Raw genomic sequence first — 21,202 nt, forward strand, 5'->3', positions numbered from 1 at the left:
AGTGTCCTAATGCAGGACCGGATGATGTTGATATTGAGGATTTAGCGGTTGAGGATGTTGTCCTAGAAGGGATAGTTGTTGAGGAGGATCCCATGGAGGATCCTGACAGGATTGGATAAAGGACCACTGATGAATTGATGACCATGGTTTGGTCGACTACCAGAGGTAGGATTGGCCGGTCACTACCGTAGGTTCGTTCAAGTTGTAAAGATAGTAGCCCCTTTAACGCGGCTTACTCGTAAGACTGAGAAGTTTGAATGGACAGAGAAATGCGAGAACAGCTTTCAAGAACTGAAGCAGAGGTTGGTGATGGCCCCTATGCTGGCGTTGCCGGATGGAAAAAGGAGATTTTGTGATTTGTAAGTGACGCTTCGCATAAGGAATTAGGGTGCTTCTTAGCACAGCAAGATAATCGCGTCTGCGTCAAGACAATTAAGGTAATATGAAATTCGATATCCCCGCCCATGAGCTTAGGCTCGTGGCAATAGTTTTACCCTAAAGATTGGAGGCACTACTTGTATGGAGAGAAGTGCGAGAATTACCTAAGCCATAAGTGCTCTAGTACATTCTTACGTAGAAAGAGCTCAACATACGCCAGAGGAGGCGGTTAGAGCTAATCAAGAATTATGATTGGGAGATTCTTTATCATTCGAGGAAAGCCAATATGGTGGCTGATGCCCTTAGTAAAAAGGAGAGACTCAAGATGATAATGTCTTTTGGAGAGTTTATAAGAGATTTTGAGAAAATGGAAATAGTAGTGAAGGTAACCGGAGCCGGTACCGAAAAGCTGTTTGAGATAGCAATACAGCCCGAATTATTGGAAAAGATCATATTGTGCCAGAAAAAGTGATGAATGAAGGCAGAGAGCCAACAAATAGGTATGAGATTAATACCGAGAGTGATGATAAGGGAATAATGAGGTATTCCTATAGAATTTGGGTTCCAAAGGTTTAAGAGCTTAAAGATGAAATCTTAGATGAAAGCTAGTTTGAGGAATAAGAGTTAGAGCAAACCCTGAACGTGATAGTCAGGGAGGTCGCCATCAAGATAGAAGGAACCCATAACATAATGAAGTGGAAAATGAGGATTTTAACGTATAAGATAACCCCAAGTATGGGAGAAGGATGAAACATTTCATACTAAGGAAACAGAAAGTCGAGTAAGGAAAGGAGACCTGAGACGGTACTCCTATACGATAATTTATAGACCAGTCTAGACAGAACTTAGACTATTATCCCCAACCACCACCCTGAGGAAACAATGTGGTGTGAAATTCTTTCATAACCTTTAAATCGCTAAGCTCTCAGAGTTCCAAGGAACAGGCTGACCCAGCCGAGGCAAGAGCCTGGCTAAAGGAAATATAGGAATCATTTGAGATTCTAAATGATTGATGAACCACAAAAGACCGTTTTTGTCACTTACCCTCCTAAGAGAGAGACCACCCGCTGGTGAAAGGCCAAGGAAGGCACGGAGCAAGAGATTATAATAAACTGATTTAAGTTCAGTCAATTGTTTTCAGGAAAGTACTTCCCAAGGTTATGGAGATAGTGTAAAAGCTTTAGAGCCAGAACAAAGGCAGACAAGTATGATAAATTATGAATCTAAGTTGTAAAAGTTGTCAAGATTCGTTCTGAGGACACGAATCCAGAATGACGGGATGTTTGAAATCAATGCTTATATTGTGATTGATTTGTGAAATAATGATAAGAGAAAAGGAAAATAAAAAGAAACTGAAGTGGAAAGGAATATAAAGGCAATAGAGTTTGAGGAATGATAAGGGAGTTGGGTATGAGGAAACCCTAAAGACTCATAGCAATAGAAATAGAAAAGCATGTAATCGTCAGGATGATGATCCACCATGAGTTAAAATTGATGGTTGAAGGCATAAGAGATACATATATTGTACCCCCTTTAAGTTGGGAGGATTCGAGGAAACCTTGAGATAGTTCGAAGGATAAATATTGAGACACGGATAGACTGAGGAGACAAGAAAGTAAGAAATCAGGAAAAATTGGATGAAGGAAGTGACCTTCAAGAAGGTGAAGTGTAAGACCGGTGGCATGATACCCAGAAAGGGAGACGCCAGGTATGAGAGATATCCCAACATTGAGGTGACTGTTGAGATAAACAACAGAAGTAAATAAGGAATTATTAAGAAGAAGTTCACGTTGAACACGACCAATATCTTCCAGAACATCCTTGTTATCGTTACCAAATTAGGCAAGACAAGCGGATAACCGTTGTTATCTTTTGGAGGCCATATGGATTGACCTCAATTTGAATAAGGATGCTATTATGAAGTTAGGTATAGACTATCGAGGTGGGAATAATGAATAAGATAATCTATCAAGGATATATGACTTGATTTATCCATGGAAGGATGCATGTACCTTTTTAAAGGTGGAATTAAGAATAGAACATCGGTAACTTAAAATGAATCCTAGGGGAATGCATAAAGGTTGGCATTTCACCCTTAATAGGGACAGTATGAGTTTTGACAGGATGAATCGGAAAGGATTAAGGTAATAACAACCTTTAAGGATCAGTGGAGAAATTTTTCAGAAGTATATAGACAATGGTTCTAGTAATAGTGAATGGTATTTTGATATGCCCTGTATCTAGGGAATACAGGAGGAACGATTGAAGGATAACCTTAGAGGTTTTACAAGGAGAAAGGTAATATTCAAAATTCTCAAGAATAAAAATGTTGATAAAAGAAATATGACGTAATTATAATGGTGCCAAGTGGGGCACGTGTTAAACCACGAGAAAGTATGGATCGAACCAGTAAAGGTCGAAATTGTTCAGGGCAATTAGGACCTAAGACAAAAGATGTTCTAAGTACGATCGAGAGTCAGTCGCGACAGTGATTAACCTCTAAAGACTGAGGCAATAACTTATGGAAAAATGGTGATTTTTTTTTTCTCATCAGATTTTAAGGAAAGCATTTTCACATAAGCTGTGATTGAAATAAGGTAGAAAATTTATTTGGAGGTGGTTAATGTGACATTGACTGTAAGGAAATTTTACTATCAGGAAAGGCCAAAGAGGTGGCCGACACTTTAAAGGTAAGAGGATAATTATAGGCGCTCGTGCGAGAGGAATACAGTGATGATGGTTAAAACTGTGAAGGTTGTATTATGGTTTGGAAGATTGACATTCCTTCTGATGACTGTGCAATACCCAGCCGTAATAGTAGTTGGTAAAGGTTTAATTCGTGTAATCGCCATGAGCGGGCTATCTATCTTAGAAGGTACTATCTTGAGAATGAGCCTAGACCATGTTTCAAAAGGACTAAACGAACCTTTGAGATCAGGAGTGTTCTTCATAAATCAGAAATGGTGATTATGTTACCTCCTTAGAAGGATTTGATACGACATGTATGGACTCCGTATGGTTAGCTATTAAGATTTCATGGAAAGTGAATGATGACAGTGGGTCAGTGGTGGACCATAGTAAGGCAGCAATGATTCTGCGAGTAACGAGCTGATTACAACCGTGAGAGTTGTATTGGAATGGATGTTGAGATTGAGTACCACTAAACGGGTCGTGGTAGTGTATAAGTTATCATTGATAGACTAATTAAGTAGAGTATCTACCTATTGAATATTTATTCCCTCTTATGAAAAGAGAGTCATATTACTATATGAGGAAGGTTGCGGTGCAAGCATAGAACTCTAGTAACGGTGATGTCTAAAATGAGATCCCAGGTTCGATTTTCAAAATCGAGGGAGTTTCAAAGGTGATTGTGTATAAGCTCGAGGAAGAGCATGGGTCCATAGAATAATGGACGGAATAGAAATATTTAGGCATAGGAAATACGATGCTATAATACTTGATGCTGATATAAATACGTATATGTTTTATTCTCCTATGACAAACCTCTATAGTTCAGAGGTAGGTTCCAAGCCAGATATTTTATGGCAGTATATTTTTTTTATATATACAATTCTCTTCAGTTCGTTCTTTTCTCTTCTTTTCATTTCATGTAAGTTGAGAAGAACAACCCTTCCAGAAGGGGAGGTATTGCCGAATGACTGTCTATCTGTGTGATAGAAGCCTAGTAGGATACCACCTATTGTTTAATTGCTTGTCAAGTACTAAAGGCTGGCCACCTTCTGTACTAACTATGCGAGATAACAAGTGTTCATGATCATAGTGATCTCTCAATAAATTCTTTTACTTCTATATGAAGGATTAAGCTTTCGAAAATAAAAACAGCTGAAAAAGGAGTAGTAAAGTTATGGTGGTATTCAGAATGGGAACACATTCGTAATACTAAGGTTGACCTGGTTATTAAAAGGTTATAGAACGCTAACGAGCAAAAGTATAACCAGTATAATATTAGGAACGGAAGGTAGTAGCGATTACGAACTCGAAAAGAATGGGTATTGAGAAGCAAAAGCTCTAATGCTAAACGCTATAATGAGAGTCTGTGCAATAGACTTGAAAAAATTTGGAATGATCACTTAACGCGGATTTAGTTATATCACGACAATAGATCATATGTCATTATCGAGGTGTCACCTTATGAGATCCTTGAGGGAAGATAATGTCGATCTCCCTTATGTTAGGATGAAGTTGTAGAGCGCAAGATGCTCGGACCCGCAGTAGTCCAAAGGACCAGGGATATAATAGATCTAATCAGAGGACGGCTGGTAGTAACCCAAGATGGACATAAGATGTATGCTGATTTGACTCAAAAAGGACAAAGAGTATGAAATAGGGGGCCTAGTAATGTTATAGGTATCCCCTTGGAAACCCTTGAAAAAGGATTGATGAGGTTCGGAAAGAAAGGAAAGCAAAGTCTACAATTTGTTGGACCCTTGGATATATTAAGACGTTTGGGAAGTTAGCATATGAGCTAGCCCTACCCCCGAACCTGTAGCAAGTTCATAACGTGTTCCACGTATCAATGTTAAGGAAGTGTAATTCGGATGCCAGACAAATAGGGGCATATGAGCGTATAGACATGTAACCAGACGTAACCTATATGGAACAACCAGGAAGGGTATAGAGTAAAAAGGAACGAGTGCTTAGGAGAAGGGTTATCAAACTAGTAAGAGTTTGATGGTAGAACCACAATGTGGGAAAATTTACTCGAGAGTTAGAAAGTGCAATGCTAAGAGAGTATCCCTATTCATTTTCTATCTGATTCCGGGACGGAATCCTTTTAAGGAGGGGAGACTGTAATAACCCCAATTTTTGGGAAATTTTTGAAACCCTTATGAATAGTGTTTTTGCTGAATGAGAAAACTTTTCATGCCACACTATGTAGGGGTTCTGATATGGATATTCTGATATTTTATTAGTACTTTATATGGGATATAAGTGTATGTAAAGATCGTCAGAATCCAAATCCGAACACTTTGATTTTTCCCGGAAATACACTAGATACGGAAAGATTTGAGAAAAAGGTAACAGGATAAAAATGATTTAAATTAAAGGATTATAGGAGAAGATCATAAAAGGAATATAATATATTGAGAAAGGTTAAGGGAACCTAAGTAATAAGATCCCGGGTATGATCCTTCAAACGATAAATGAAAGCGAAAGTTAAGCGAACCGTATAACAGATCAGCGGTCATTAGGCAACGATTAGGAAATTAATCAAAGGGATTAATGGGAATGATGTCATCCAACCAATAGAAAGAAGACAAGGAAGGAAGGATGACATCATGAGGATGAGGTAAGCATGACATGGGAAGGAAGGAGGTGTGGTTGAATAAGAACCACACAAATTCAAGGGCAAGGTAGTAATTTGCTAAATCAAATACAAATCAAGTCAACCAAGCCAAGTAAAAATCATTTCCATCAAAAAATCAAAACAACCAAGGCATGAGTTCATCTTGCTCACGGCTTTTTAGCATTTTCAAGGCATAGATTTTTCAAAATCAAAGATCAAAGCTTCCTAAATTGGTAAGAAAATTCCCTAATCATCTTCATGCTTAGTTATGGCTATATCATGAGTTTAAGCCATTAATTCTTTCTCTAACTTCTTCATTTAATCAATGAAGAAGACAATGAATAGTGTTTTCAAGATTTTTAACTTGAAGTTTGTCTTGTTTTCTTGAAGATCCAAGCTTTCTTAAAACTTCTCCAAGCTTCTTAAGGCTTCCTAGCTCCACCCACCACTTCAAGGAAGGTATACCATTTCCAAACCCTAGGTTCATATATATTATAAGGTGATTTTGATGAGTAGGATGTTATTGTAGCTTGTTGTTATGATTTAGAGTTTGAGATTTGGTATGGTAGTGAAATGGAATGGTAATTATTGTGGTTTTGATTTAAAAGAACTTAAGAATGATTAAAGTAAAGTTTAAGCATAAGTATGAATGGTTAAATTGAATTGGTTGGGGTTGTTATGATGTGATAAGGATGGTTGTATGTTGGATTTGAGGTTGATTTGGGTTGTTTGTGAATGGGTTAAAATTTGGAAATCACGTAAACATAGCCGTCGTAACGTCCGATTTTCTTTGGACTGTTTTTGTGCATAGCATTAGGACCCGAGAACCCCCTGCTAGATTGTGACCACTGCCATGTTTAGATAGCTCATGTTACGAGCTTCGTTTTGATATGTAGTTCGTCCGATTCCGATTTACGGTTTAGGAGAAACGACCGTTTCAAGTAACGGCGTTTCGCGGATGAAACTTTTTCCCTTGCCTTACTTTGGAATGTAGGTTAAAGACCAAAAAGGGTGAATTAATGTATGAAACATTTATGGTAAGTGTGTTAGGCAGTTGGTAAGTCATTCGCGAAGGAATCGCTTTAAAACTCGTAAAGGTTAAATTATTAAAAATGGTGGAGCCGAGGGTACCCGAGTGACTTAAGCGAATCAGTGAGCGCAAAACAAGCGTTAGAGTCTAAGTTAGTTAAAGTATAGATTTACAAGTGACTTTGGTTTAATTCCAACTTACTTGTTGTTTATAGGTTACCAGACTCGTCCCGAGCCATTCGTAACCCAAGTCGCTCAGGCAAGTATTCTATCCGTTATACTGTTGTTGTGATGAATACACTTGTATATGCATTATCTTGCGATAGATGCATGTTGGTTATTTAGCAAATTCTTGCGATATATTGTAGCATGTGATATGGTATATATGCATGCCTGTTTCATATTCTTGAAATATATATCTGTTGGTTCAGTTGATAATACCTATGCTAGAGGATAGCGGTATCTTGCATATACCCTTAGTATAGGGACCCAAAGGTGAAAATATTTTCTAAAACCGGGAGTCGAGGATCCCGAGTAATCTTGTATATATGGATATGGATATATATATATATATATATTTATATATATATATATATGGTTATAGTTTTCCAAACTATTAATCGAATAAGGTTTATTCGATAACTTTAAACTTTATTTTATTATTGAATATTATTTCGAATATTATTCGAGGGCTTATGACTCTTTTATATTATTTATTGAATATTATTTGAATATTCATTTGAGGATGTATGACTCCTTTATTTTATTTAATGAATACTATTTATAATATTCATTCGAGGTATTATGACTCAGCTTATTTTATTTATTGAATATTATTTGAATATTCATTTGAGGATCTATGACTCCGATTATTTGCTGAGATATATTCTTTATTTTATTAAAGAATAAGATGTCAATAATCAAACTTATTTTCGATTATTCAAATGAAGATAATACTTTCATATAAGTATATCTTTGGTTATTTAATACTCGTTTCAAGTATAAATTTTAATACTTCTACTTCAATTATTTTTATAAAGATTATTCTTTATGGAAATATTATTTAATTAATAATATTCAGATATTTTCTAATATTCTGGGGACTGATTTACTTCATTAAATCAGCCTTACTCCAAACACTCTTTAAAGTGTTTTCGAGTCTTCAAAATGATTTTTAAAAGTCAGAGCGGATCCCAAAACTCATTTTTATATTTAAGATCTTCCTTTTAAAGGGGATTTAAATACTCGCTCAAAACCTGGGGAATCCGGCTCTGTGGTGTATTTTATATTCGCAACGAGGTTGCAGATTTGGTAAATGAATTGATTACTTGCCCAACGTTCGGGAAGTAAGCCCATCTCATTGAGTCGGCATAAGCGACAGGCCGGGGTACGGTCTATTATTGTGTAAGTGGCTGGGTGGCAGTCCATCAACGCGTGAGGGACCGGGGTACGGTCGAGCGCGAGGTCCTAATGCGGCCAGGGGGATGACCGGTGAGGAATTCATCCATCTACAGTAGAAAAGGTTACTTATTGGTATCTTTGCCTGATCAGCGAGATATCGGGTTTATGCCAAAATTCTTTTCCTTTCCAAAATTCATTGGATGTTTCAAACTCTGTTCATACTTTGCATAACAGAGATTCCAGGAAATGTTTAAAGGGATATATATATATGGATATATATATATCGGGACTAAATAAAGTATCTCATAACTTTTTCATTCAATAATATTTCAAAGATTGAATCTATTCAAGTCTTATCTTGTGGTCTCATCAGTGGGATGAACTTTTGAAACTGATTATAACTTGAATGGCGGTAGTTCAAGTAGTATTGGGAAAGATATAAGTATATTGGGGTATTTGGTAACCTCATCTTTTAAACTTATATCTAATTAATAATTGTCTTATGAATGACAAAGATTTTCAGAAAAACGTTGAGACAAGGTTAGATATATGAGATCACCTTGCAACGATATTTTTATACAGTTATACACTGGGATTTTGTGTATATTATGCATGGAAGAGGACTTCCAATATTTTGAAAAGTATATATGTATATATACTGAATATTTTGCGACTTCATCGCATTAAGATATCAAACTTGGTTCATTTCTTTTGACCAAGACTTTCATGAGTACTATGAGAAGGCTCATATACTAGTAAGTATATACTAGTAATTATCTTACACACGATAAATGATTCTAGTAAGTATCCATTTAGATACTTATATTATTGTTATCACTATATATTATCTTGCGAGCTGTAAGGCTCACTCTTGCTTTATTTCTTCATCACACAACAACAGTTAGGAAAGATGGCCAGACTCCAGCAGACCCAGCGCAAGCGCGTGGGAAGCGTCCCGCGTCTTCCCGATGATGTTGTGGCTGCTATAGCTGCAGAGGTAGATCTATTGGTAGATCAGGCATTCTATTTTTGAGAATCAATTATGTATAATTATAACTTGTGGCAGATAATGGCAATTAACTGTAAATTTATCAAGTAATCATTTTGGGTTGTAATAATTTTAAATTGTGGATTCAAAGACTTGTACTTATTTCAATTTCATCTCTGAGACTATAACGGGTTGTGGTGTGTGTTAGTGTGGGGTCACAGCATAAGGTTATTATTATTAATTAAGTGAAGTGATATTGTGGAAAGAAAGACCGTGACGACCCGGATCCCCGACCCCGGATCTGGGGGTGTTACATATAGTGTCACCACACAAATGTCTATGAGAACAGACATCCTTCATAATGAAGAAAGCATAGTATGTACCGATCTTTGCGGATTACTAATTACCAGTTAGTATTCCTACGACCAGGAACTATTTAAGTTTAGAGTTATCATCTTTTAGGTCTCATTATTATGATCTCATCATAATCCATAAAAAGCTTTACTCTAAACTGTGGTATATTTTATTTAAACACTTAAAATAGATAGAGCCCGCAATAAAAATAAAACAAGTCTATTATTAATATCAATGAAATCAAAACAGATTACATAAAAGTTATTCTTAAATCGTCATACATGATTGGACTTAGGACATATCTCTTTCACAATACAACTTACTTAGGGTTGTCAATTTGACTTAGTCTTGTTATTGTACAGGCATGTCTTGCACAACAATCTCCCCCAATTTGTGAGAAGATTGCTTAACACAAATTCATGCCTTTTAACAAGACTAACCCCAATTTATAATGGAAAATAAGATTAATACATAAAAATTGACACAATTACAAATTTTATACATTAGGAGATTTACAGAGTTTAAATAGTTACAAGCATCAGGTAAAGACTGTTTTTGCTTCTGCTTCTTCTCTAATGAGATCCTTTAAGTAAACAAGAATTTCAAGTTCTTCTCTGATAGGTATTCCACTCAGAGCTTCTATAAGTATGAGTATATTTGTCTTTGGATAATTATCTAGTAAATCAATCTTAAATCTTGTGAATTGGCCAGCTTTATTGTTTAGAAACTTTCCATCCTTAGAGATTCTGCTCATTCCTTTTGCCTTGAGTTCTTCTGATCTTTTCATGTACATTTCAGTCTCCTCATCATACTTCCTTATTCTCTCCTCATATTCAGCTTCATTCCTTGCTCTTTTTTCCTCCCTTACAATCAACCATTCAGCCAAAACAGATCTCCATGCTCTTGTAGCAGTATCCTTATTGTTCAATAAACTTATCACTCTATTGATTTCTGTGGGAGAGAGAGAGTCCATTAAGCTGCATCCTAGAAATGTGAAGGACCCATCTTCATAGTAAATTCTCACTTCCCTTAGAGTTACAATTTAGACTCTAACTATTTCTTCAGCTAGTTGTTGAAAATAATCTTCATCTGAGATGCACAAAATCATTTTTCTTGAAACAATTCCAGATGGCCCTTTCAGTGACTTCCACTTTTTCTGTAGGCTTGGCTTTCTTAGGTTTCCTCCAAACAGACTTGTAGTTTATTTTGAGTGATGGTTTGACAGAAAGTAGGTCTGTGATTTTCTTGAGAAATGTTTAGCTTGTGGTGATTGATATTTTCAGAAAAAAGTTAGCAGTTTGTCTATATAGGAATTTGGGCTTAGAGGTTTGAGGTGGTTTGATGTTTGAGATTGTTGTCTTTGACGGTTGAGCTTGAGTTGTTTGGATTTTTAGGGTTTATTGTGGTTCTGAGCCATCATGCCTTTGTTTGCTTTTCCTTTCTCCTCTCATTTTCTTGTCACCATCTTTCTTCTCATCCATCTTTTTCTCTTCTTGACTCTTGTCCTTGCTGTCAGTTGCTTTAGAAGAATGACTTGGATTTGAGGCAGAAGGCTTTTATTTGTCATCATTCTGCTCATCATCATCCTTGTCTTTTCTAAAATTGTATTGAGTATTTGGCAACATGGTGTTTGCATTTACAAGGTATCTGTCCAAGATTTGTATCATCTCCGTATCTTCATGCTTCTTGTTCTTTTTGTACTTTAGATCAGACTGCAAAGTCATGATCAGCCTCATATTTGATCTGACACAGTGTTTAGGAACAAGGAGATGTATGTATTGATTGGTTGTTGGACAGACATAAACTACTCCTTTGTTTGGATATAGATAGGCTTCAGGAAAAGCTGTTATATGTGCCTTTTTGAGTTCATGAAGAAGTTGAGTGTCTTCTGAAATAACTGGATTCACTCTGTGAATCATTACATCCAGTTCAGATGCTCTTAAAGTTTGAAGATTTTTAAGAGTCATCTGAAGACATCTGTCCTCACCACCATCATTAATGTTCACAAAAATCCTTTTCTCCAAGAAGTTATCAATTTTCACAACCAGTGCCCTGATGAAGTTGATGTTTTGAAGAGACATTCTTAGTACTGCAAGTTCACTGACTTCCTGGTCTTGATTGGGTCCTTCTGCAGCCTTTTGAAGTCTTTCTTTTCCAACATCAATTTGGCCACTTGAGCTTTGACCAACCTGAATAGGCTCTTTAGATTTAGCTTTAGCATCCCTGGATTATTAAATCCAAGCCTCAATCTCCCCCTTAGTCTTGGTGACAGGCATGAGTAGGGGAGTTTGTAATTCTGGCCTTATTTGTTCAGGTAGAGAGGGCAATGGTATGTTGAGCTTCCCCATGAAGGCCCACAAAGCAACAGAATATCGCATTTGGAGATGCTTGTAAGAGTCCACCAGGGTCTGGATATCTAATTGTTGATTCTTGACTAGAGAAGTCAAGGCTTGAACTTGAGTATTGAGGGAGGCATTGGAGGTCTGCAAGTCTGAAACTTGATGTTGAAGAGATTGGATTTGAAGATTTGTAGAGGTTGAGATAGGCTGATATGAACTTGTGGAAGTTGAGGAGCCAAAAGTTGCTTCTGAAAGAGATATGTTCTAAGTCCAATCATGTATGAGGATTTAGGAATAACTTTTATGTAATCTGTTTTGATTTCATTGATATTAATAAAAGACTTATTTTCTTTTTTTATTGCGGGCTCCATATATTTAAATGTTTAAATAAGATATACCACAGTTTAGAGTAAAGCTTTTTATGGATTGTGATGAGATTATAATAATGAGACCTAAAAGATGATAACTCTAAACTTAAATAGTTCCTGGTCGTAGGATTACTAACTGGTAATTAATAATCCGCAAAGATCGGTACATACTATGCTTGCTTCATTATGAAGGATGTCTGTTCTCATAGACATTTGTGTGGTAACACTATAGCTCGTATGTAGGTGCTTATTATAGAATAAGTTCACTGAACATGACTCACACAGTTGAACAACTGATGGAGTTCACTCACGTGTCAGCAGTTGTTCACATAGTGATAGTTGGACAAGTATCCTTAGACTTGAGGTCATCATAGTCATCTTGTGTACACTGAACTATGCTTTGGTTTAGTTCTTAGTCTCAAGGGACAATTATAAGGGCTCTACTGGTTATAAGAATTTGTACACGAAGATAGTGTATGATCAATAAAGGATCTACCCCTTCCAGTGTAGGAAGAGAATGTTCAATGCTGATCCACTTATGTTAGTTCAGGAATCTCTGGCCAGAGTGAATGAAATTAGAAAGGATTTTCTAATTTACATTAAATAGAACTAAGCATAGTGAATGGGAAAGCAAGTGATTAAATAAGATAGGCTTGACACAAGTTCCATGCCTTGTATTTAATCGTGACATTGCAGGGTAGATAGAATTAATTGTACGGTAACTACTCACTAAATAGGTTCTTGGATTTCTAAGCAGTGAATTCGTATTATCCGGATAGTCGCGATATGCTGAGAAGTATCCCTCACGATGTAGAATAAATATGATTAATTAATTAATCATATTTAATGAATTAGAGAATTTATATAAATAATGATAAAATAATTTTTATTATTATTTATTTCTACTACCGGCTTAATATTGAACCTACAGGGTCACACCATAAAAGAGAATGATTTATTGGTGGAGGAATTAATTAATAATGGCTGATAATTATTTATTTATGAAATAAATAATTAATTGGCAAATTTAATAATTGATTAAATGAGATTTAATTGATTATAAATTAATTAAGAAAAGGTTCTTAATATTATTAATTAAGAATTTAATTTTTGGAAATTAAATCAAGAGAGAGAATTATTTCTAAAGTGTTTAGAAAAAGGATTAATAATTAAAAGGTGTTTTAATTATTAATGAGAATAATAAAGGGTTAATAATAATAATATTTTATGGGAAATTTTCAGCTGAAAATTTTGCCTATAAATATACTATTATAAACCCTATTTTTTGCCTCAACCTAAAATTTTTACAAAACCCTAATTCTCTCCACCTCCTCCTTCTCCATTACATCGTTTTCTTGGTGGATACCGGTGGAGTGCTTCACACTTGAGGATCAGCTGCTAAGGATCTCCGCTCGTGGTTCTTGGATCGCTATTAAAGACCTCCATCTTTTCATTAATGTAAAGCTTCTTAAGGTAAACATACTGAACTACGAATTAAATATTATTTTTCGCATGGATCCTGCGGAGGGTTTCGTTTTTTTTTAAGATTTAAGTTTACGTTTTCTCTGCGTTTATGTGCTAAAAATCCTTCAATGGCATCAGAGCTACTTGCGAAAAGTTTTTAATTCGTTTATGTGTTTAACTGTTTTCGATATATGAGCATGTACGTGATTCGCCATGATTTGATGTTGATATAATATGCTTATATATGTATGGTTTTGAATATATGATATTCATGTGAGTTGTATAATCATAAGATGATTATGTAATCTGTATATATACTGATATATACATGATTTATATTTGTTCTAATTATGAGAATCATATTAGATACGGATTCTGAATTGGCTGCTACAGTTTTGCTGAAATCTGGGTTTGGTGTCCGATTTAGGCAAACGACTACCCTATTCCATAGGTAAACGAGTGTCTGAACAAAACTGATAGCTAAAGCTATCAACGACTGGTCTGTAAGGCGTTTGACGTCGTTTACTGCCCGTAAACAGTGATTCTTCTTTTTCTAATTTGATTCTAATTTTTCCTGATTTTTGTCATATTTTCTTTTTATGATTAGATCATGGATAATATGATATGTTAAGATCAGATTATGTGTTTTAACATGATTTTATGTGTTGTATGAGCATGGTGGATGGTTATGGCCTTTCGACCTTAGTGTAATGGTTTTGGTTTTGGTTTTAAATACGACTTGCATGTCGTCAATCTTTGTAATCATAAATCTCGAATGTAACTCGAGTTATTCTTGTAAGTTCATTAAATTAGTTTTACTTTCAATCATGTAATGTAATTGAAGACTCAAGAAGGCTATCCAATCGAGGTGATACAAAGAAGAAGACTTATGTAATAAGTAGTTGTATTTATTTCCATCACTATATTAGATTGACCTTGATCTTTATCATGAGCTTGATAAAGATCACATAGGATGGAGCCATAACCAAACACATTTACTTTATTGCACTTTACATTTACTTGTTTATTTAATTTTATATATGAGATATATGCCTATGTTTACCATGCGAAAATATATATAGGTGAACTTAATTGACATAAGGCGTTTGTTAGACAATCTAGTATAGTGAAATTGTTTCATGACCTTAATATAAATATTATGAATATGATCATGAGATTCTTGTGTTTATGAAACACTTAATTGAATATGAATTTTCAATATTGAGAGAAAGGATGATTCTGTTAACAACAGATTTTTATCTGTAAGAAAGGGTTATTAAGTGACGCCTCTTGACAATGCTCCACCCGATCTGGGAATCATCTGATTATCGATTATTGATTTGAAATATTTAATTTAAAAGGAAGAATCTCTTTATAATATGATTATGATTGTAACGTAATATAATCCCTCTAAAATTAAATAATATCAAGTAGTAATTGGTCAATGACACAACGGGCTTGTGTCGGTCAAAGCCTTCCAACATGGTAGAAAGTAGTTCTTATTTTTGAATCATTGTCGTTTCGTGCTATAGCCGAGGGCTTTGATTTTGAAATAAGAAATACTTGTCTATTACATAGAGATGTGTACATTGAATTAGAATCTAAAGGTCGGTACGTGCCACAGCCGTGGGCTGTTGGAGACTGATTCAATTGTACGAAATGTTGGGTTAGACTTGACTTTGAATATTGAGTTTGTCGTGCCACAACCGTGACTCAATTATTCAAGAGGCTAAAGTTATATTAGGGAATAACATAAGATGTAATTGACAAGAGTTGTCTGCCTATTGAACATCACATGACGTTTCGTGCCACAACCGAGGTTGTGTGATGGAATGTAGGATCCTTATTCCCACTAGCATTATGAATGCTTAATTTTCACTTAGGGGGTTGAATAAATTAGATAAACTAGTGGGAGACACTTATGAATAAAGACCCGATTCATATAGTGTTTTGAAATGAAATTGAATATTTGCTAAGTGTTGTTATGTGTTTATCATTTACAGATTTACTATATTTGTCATGTCTTCTGCACTATCACTCCGAAGCATACTAGATGCTCACAAGTTGACTGGTCCTAATTTAGATGTTTGTTTTCACTGTAACAAGTTGGGGCACTGGAAGAGGAACTGCAAGGTTTATCTTACAGAATTGAAGAAGAAGAAGGGTAGTAAGACTACCGCTTCTAATTCAGGCATGTTCATGATCGAAGTTAATATGTCACTAGGTCAAATTTCTACTTGGGTATTAGATACCGCCTGTGGTTCTCATATTTGCAATTGATTGCAAGGACTAAAGGGAAGTAGGACTCTTGAAAAAGATGAGGTGATTCTACGTATGGGAAATGGAGCAAGGGTTGCGGCCATATCTGTAGGATCATTTAGTTTACATATGCCTACGGGCAAGACTATTATTCTGAATAATTGTTATTATGTTCCCTCTATTGTGAGGAATATTGTTTCTATCCCTATGTTGGATTTGGATGGTTTTTCATTTATTATTAAGAATAATGAATGTTCTATCCTTAGAGATAATGTTCTTTATGGACGTGGTATTATAAATAATGGTTTGTATGTATGTGACGTAGAGCATGATTTACTTCAGATTGAACAAACTAATAAAAGAAAACGAGATGATGAAAATCTGACCTATTTATGGCACTGTAGGCTAGGTCATATTAGTGAAAATAGACTGCGGACATTGCATAAGGAAGGGTTACTTGACCCCTTTAATTTTGAATCATATCCTACATGCGAGTCTTGTCTAATGAGTAAAATGACCAAATCTCCATTTAGTGGACATGGAGAGAGGGTTGCAGATTTGCTAGGATTGGTACACACAGATGTATATGGACCAATGTCTACGCAAGCCATGGGTGGATTTTTGTACTTCATTACTTTCATAGATGATAGATCTAGATTCGGATATGTGTATTTGATGAAACACAAGTCTGAAGCCTTTGAAAAGTTTAAAGAATATAAACATGAAGTGGAGAAACAAACCAAACACAGTATTATAACTCTTCGATCAGATCGAGGTGGTGAATACTTGAATGGAGAGTTTCTAGATTATCTCAAAGAAAATGGTATAGTCTCTCAGTGGACTCCTCTATATACTCCACAGTTGAATGGGATATCTGAAAGGAGAAATCGAACTTTGTTAGACATGGTTCAGTCCATGATGAGCTATGCGAATCTTCCAGAATTCTATGGGGTTATGCATTGGAAACCTCAGCATATTTACTGAATAAGGTGCCTTCCAAATCTGTCCCTCAAACACCATATGAGATATGGAAAGAAAGGAAACCGAGTCTTAAACACGTTAAGATTTGGGGATATCCAGCTTATGTCAAGAAAGTTGACCCAGATAAGCTGGAATCTCGATCCGTAAAATGTAATTTTGTGGGATATCCTAAAGAGACTCTGGGGTATTACTTTTACACCGATCATCGGGTATTTGTCTCCAGACATGCTACCTTCTTGGAAAAGGAGTTTGTCCTTGAAGGAAACAGTGGGAGCAAAATTGAACTATATGAAGTTCAAGAAGCACAAACTACTACAGATCAAGTGGAAATACATGTTCAGACTGAACAACCTTCTATGGAACAGCCCATTCGTAGGACAGGAAGAGTGTCTCACCAATTTGAGAGGTATTATGGCCTTGTCATTGAGAATGGCAATGGGTTGTCAATTATTGATGATGACGACCCTGTGACCTATAATGAGGTTATGAGGAGTATTGACTCAGAGAAATGGCATAGTGCCATGAAATCCGAAATGGAATCTATGTATACAACCAAGTATGGACTCTGGTTGAGGCGCCTGAAGGTGTTAAGCCTATTGGGTGCAAGTGGGTATAAAAGAGAAAGATTGGAGCAGATGGCCAGGTGGAGACCTATAAGGCCAGGCTCGTGGCAAAAGGATTCAAACAAAGGCAAGGGATTGACTTTGATGAAACTTTTTCGCCTGTAGCCCTGTTAAAATCAATTCGGATTTTGCTTGCGATTGCTGCTTACTACGACTATGAGATCTGGCAAATGGACGTGAAAACGACCTTCCTCAATGGGGAACTTGAGGAGGAAATATATATGACACAGCCAGAGGGTTTTCTTTCCAAAAAAAATGAACACCTAGTGTGTAAGTTGCTGCGAACCATATATGGTTTAAGGCAAGCTTCTCGTAGATGGAACATCCGTTTTGATGAGACAATCAAAGAGTTTGGTTTTATAAAAAACATAGATGAACCATGCGTCTACAAGAAGGTTAGTGGGAGCGCGGTAATATTTCTTTTATTGTATGTGGATGACATACTTTTTATAGGAAATGATATACTGATGCTACAATCAGTCAAAGTATGGCTATCAAAGAACTTCACCATGAAAGACTTGGGAGAAGCATCCTACATTCTCGGTATGAAGATCTATAGAGATAGATCTAGAAGAATGATAGGTCTTACCCTGGGTACATACATCCAGAAAGTGCTTAAAAGGTTTAGCATGGAAAAGTCCAAAAGAGGTCTCATACCGATGAGCCATGGAGTGTCCCTTTCCGAAAAAATGTCTCCTAAGACACCTGAGGAAAGAGAGCGTATGAGTAAGATTCCTTATGCTTTAGCAATAGGATCTATCATGTACGTGATGTTGTGTACAAGGCTCGATGTTGCTTATTCAATTAGTGTGATGAGCAGATATCAGTCCAATCCAGGTGAAGACCACTGGAAAGCAGTGAAAAACATCCTTAAGTACTTGCGAAGGACTCAGGACATTTTTCTTGTTTTTGGTGGTGAATCTGAGTTGAAAATAGAGGGTTATACTGACTCTAGTTTTCAATCAGAAAGTGATAGCAAATCCATATCAGGGTACGTGTTTACTCTGAATGGTGGTGCGATTAGTTGAAATAGTTCCAAACAGTCTACAACGGCTGACTCCACAGCGGAAGCAGAATATATAGCTGCAAGTGAGGCTGCAAAAGAAGCAGTTTGGATGAGGAAATTTGTTTCTGAGTTGGGAGTTGTTCCTAGCGTTGAAGAGCCTATTGTGTTGTATTGTGATAACAACGCAGCAATAACACAAGCCAAGGAAACTAGGTCTCATAAAAATTCCAAACATGTCATGCGGCGTTTTCATCTAATTAGGGAGATTGTTGAAAGAGGAGATGTCAACGTCGAGAGAGTTGACACACATAACAACGTAGCAGACCCACTCAAAAAGCCACTTTCTCAAAGTCACTTTAATCGTCATAAAGACAAGATGGGTATTAGATACCAGAGTGATTGGCTTTAGTACAAGTGGGAGATTGAAAGAGATATGTCCTAAGTCCAATCATGTATGAGGATTTAGGAATAACTTTTATGTAATCTGTTTTGATTTCATTGATATTAATAAAAGACTTGTTTTGTTTTTTATTGCGGGCTCTATCTATTTAAATGTTTAAATAAGATATACCACAGTTTAGAGTAAAACTTTTTATGGATTGTGATGAGATCATAATAATGAGACCTAAAAGATGATAACTCTAAACTTAAATAATTCCTGGTCGTAGGATTACTAACTGGTAATTAATAATCCGCAAAGATCGGTACATACTATGATTGCTTCATTATGAAAGATGTCTGTTCTCATAGATATTTGTGTGGTGACACTATAGCTAGTATGTAGGTGTTTATTATAGAATAAGTTCACTGAACATGACTCACACAGCTGAACAACTGATGGAGTTCACTCACGTGTCAGCAGTTGTTCACATAGTGATAGTTGTACAAGTATCCTTAGACTTGAGGTCATCATAGTCATCTTGTGTACACTGAACTATACTTTGGTTTAGTTCTTAGTCTCAAGGGACAATTATAAGGGCTCTACTGGGTATAGGAATTTGTACACGAAGATAGTGTATGATCAATAAAGGATCTACCCCTTCCAGTGTAGGAAGAGAATGTTCAATGCTGATCCACTTATGTTAGTTCAGGAATCTCTAGCCAAAGTGAATGAAATTAGAAAGGAGTTTCTAATTTACATTAAATAGAACTAAGCATAGTGAATGGGAAAGCAAGTGATTAAATAAGATAGGCTTGACACAAGTAGATCATAGGATATGAAATGAGCAAAAAAAACTAAACAAATATTAGGCTAAATTACAAGTAAGGTAGGTACAATGAGGATCTCTTATATAATTTGTGTTCGCTAAGTCTGGATCACAAAGCAAACACAGTCCAGGCGTTTCTTCTCTGGTAATCCACGAGAAGAAATAAATGAAATGCATAAAGCATTTTTACAAAAATGAAACGATCATGATCTAAACAAAATCTCATACCCCAGAGATGCGCTCGTATACTTACAGCACTGATACGAGTAAGTGCCTAGTTCACCTTTACTCCGAACTCCATGTGAACATTGTCTGTGATTTACCCACACAGATCGGTCTAAGAGGCCAGCAAATTGGTTACAAATATTTTCAACCTCATTTTACAGAAATGAACAAGACAAAGTGATATCGTAATAAAATTGCTAGACGAATCAAAGATAAATGAGATGACAATGTTAACTTTAAAACAGGGGATACGAAATGGATAGCAGTGTCTACAAAAGTATGCAGAGAGTTCAAGAATTTTGATTTTATAAACTTGACAATATATATAACAATTAAATGACAAATTAAATAATAAGAAAGGGAGTGAAAGATTTGTACCAAGAGGTACATGAAGAGTGTCAAACATTGAGCAAATAAACTCAACAATAAATAAATGAATATTTTATAATTTAAATGAGAAGCAAAAAGAATAATAATTTGCAACAAGAGGTGTACAAAAAATATAAAAGGGCCACAATTATAATCCTGAATCGATAAAGATAATTAGAAAGAAATTTAATTCAGAAGAAAATGATAAGAATTCGTACCTTAAATATGTATGAATAAGAAATAGAGGAACCACACAATTGGAAAAACACGCCAACCAGCTAACCAGCTCTATAATTAAATGCATTATTATAAGTTGCAGGAAAAGATATGCGGCATATATAAATTAAAAGGTCTATACTCATTTTTATAATTTAATACAAACAAGTAGTAGTATATAGATAATTTATTTATTCTTGACCTCGACAAAACAAACAAAACAACAACTTAACTCAGTTTGCATAATTTATTATTATAAATAACACTAACCTAATAAATGAACCAGGACGATCAAATAATATAATTTAAAACTAATGTTATGGAGTCAACTAGCTAAGCTTTTGATACACACAAATCTCAATTAAATAAAATAAGTCTAATCATTAAATCTTGCTAAGAAATGATTGTTTTTACCGAAATAATTGGGTTAAATTCTAAGCTTGATCGGTCCGTTTTAGTTGAATGTTAATGTGCACCTAAGAAATATAATACAAATGACACAAAGAATTGTTAACGCGGAAAACCCGTAAATGAAAAAAAACCGCGGGCGGGATTGTGTATCTAACCAAAAATATAATCCAGTATTTGAATGATTTTATTTACAATGAGTTTCAGCTAATGTACATGAACAAATACATTCATCATATTTAAGACGTTCATAACTAAGTTAGTATATTGAGGTTTCG

This window comes from Apium graveolens, chromosome 5 (assembly GCF_009905375.1).
Source record: "Apium graveolens cultivar Ventura chromosome 5, ASM990537v1, whole genome shotgun sequence".
Classification (NCBI taxonomy): domain Eukaryota; kingdom Viridiplantae; phylum Streptophyta; class Magnoliopsida; order Apiales; family Apiaceae; genus Apium; species Apium graveolens.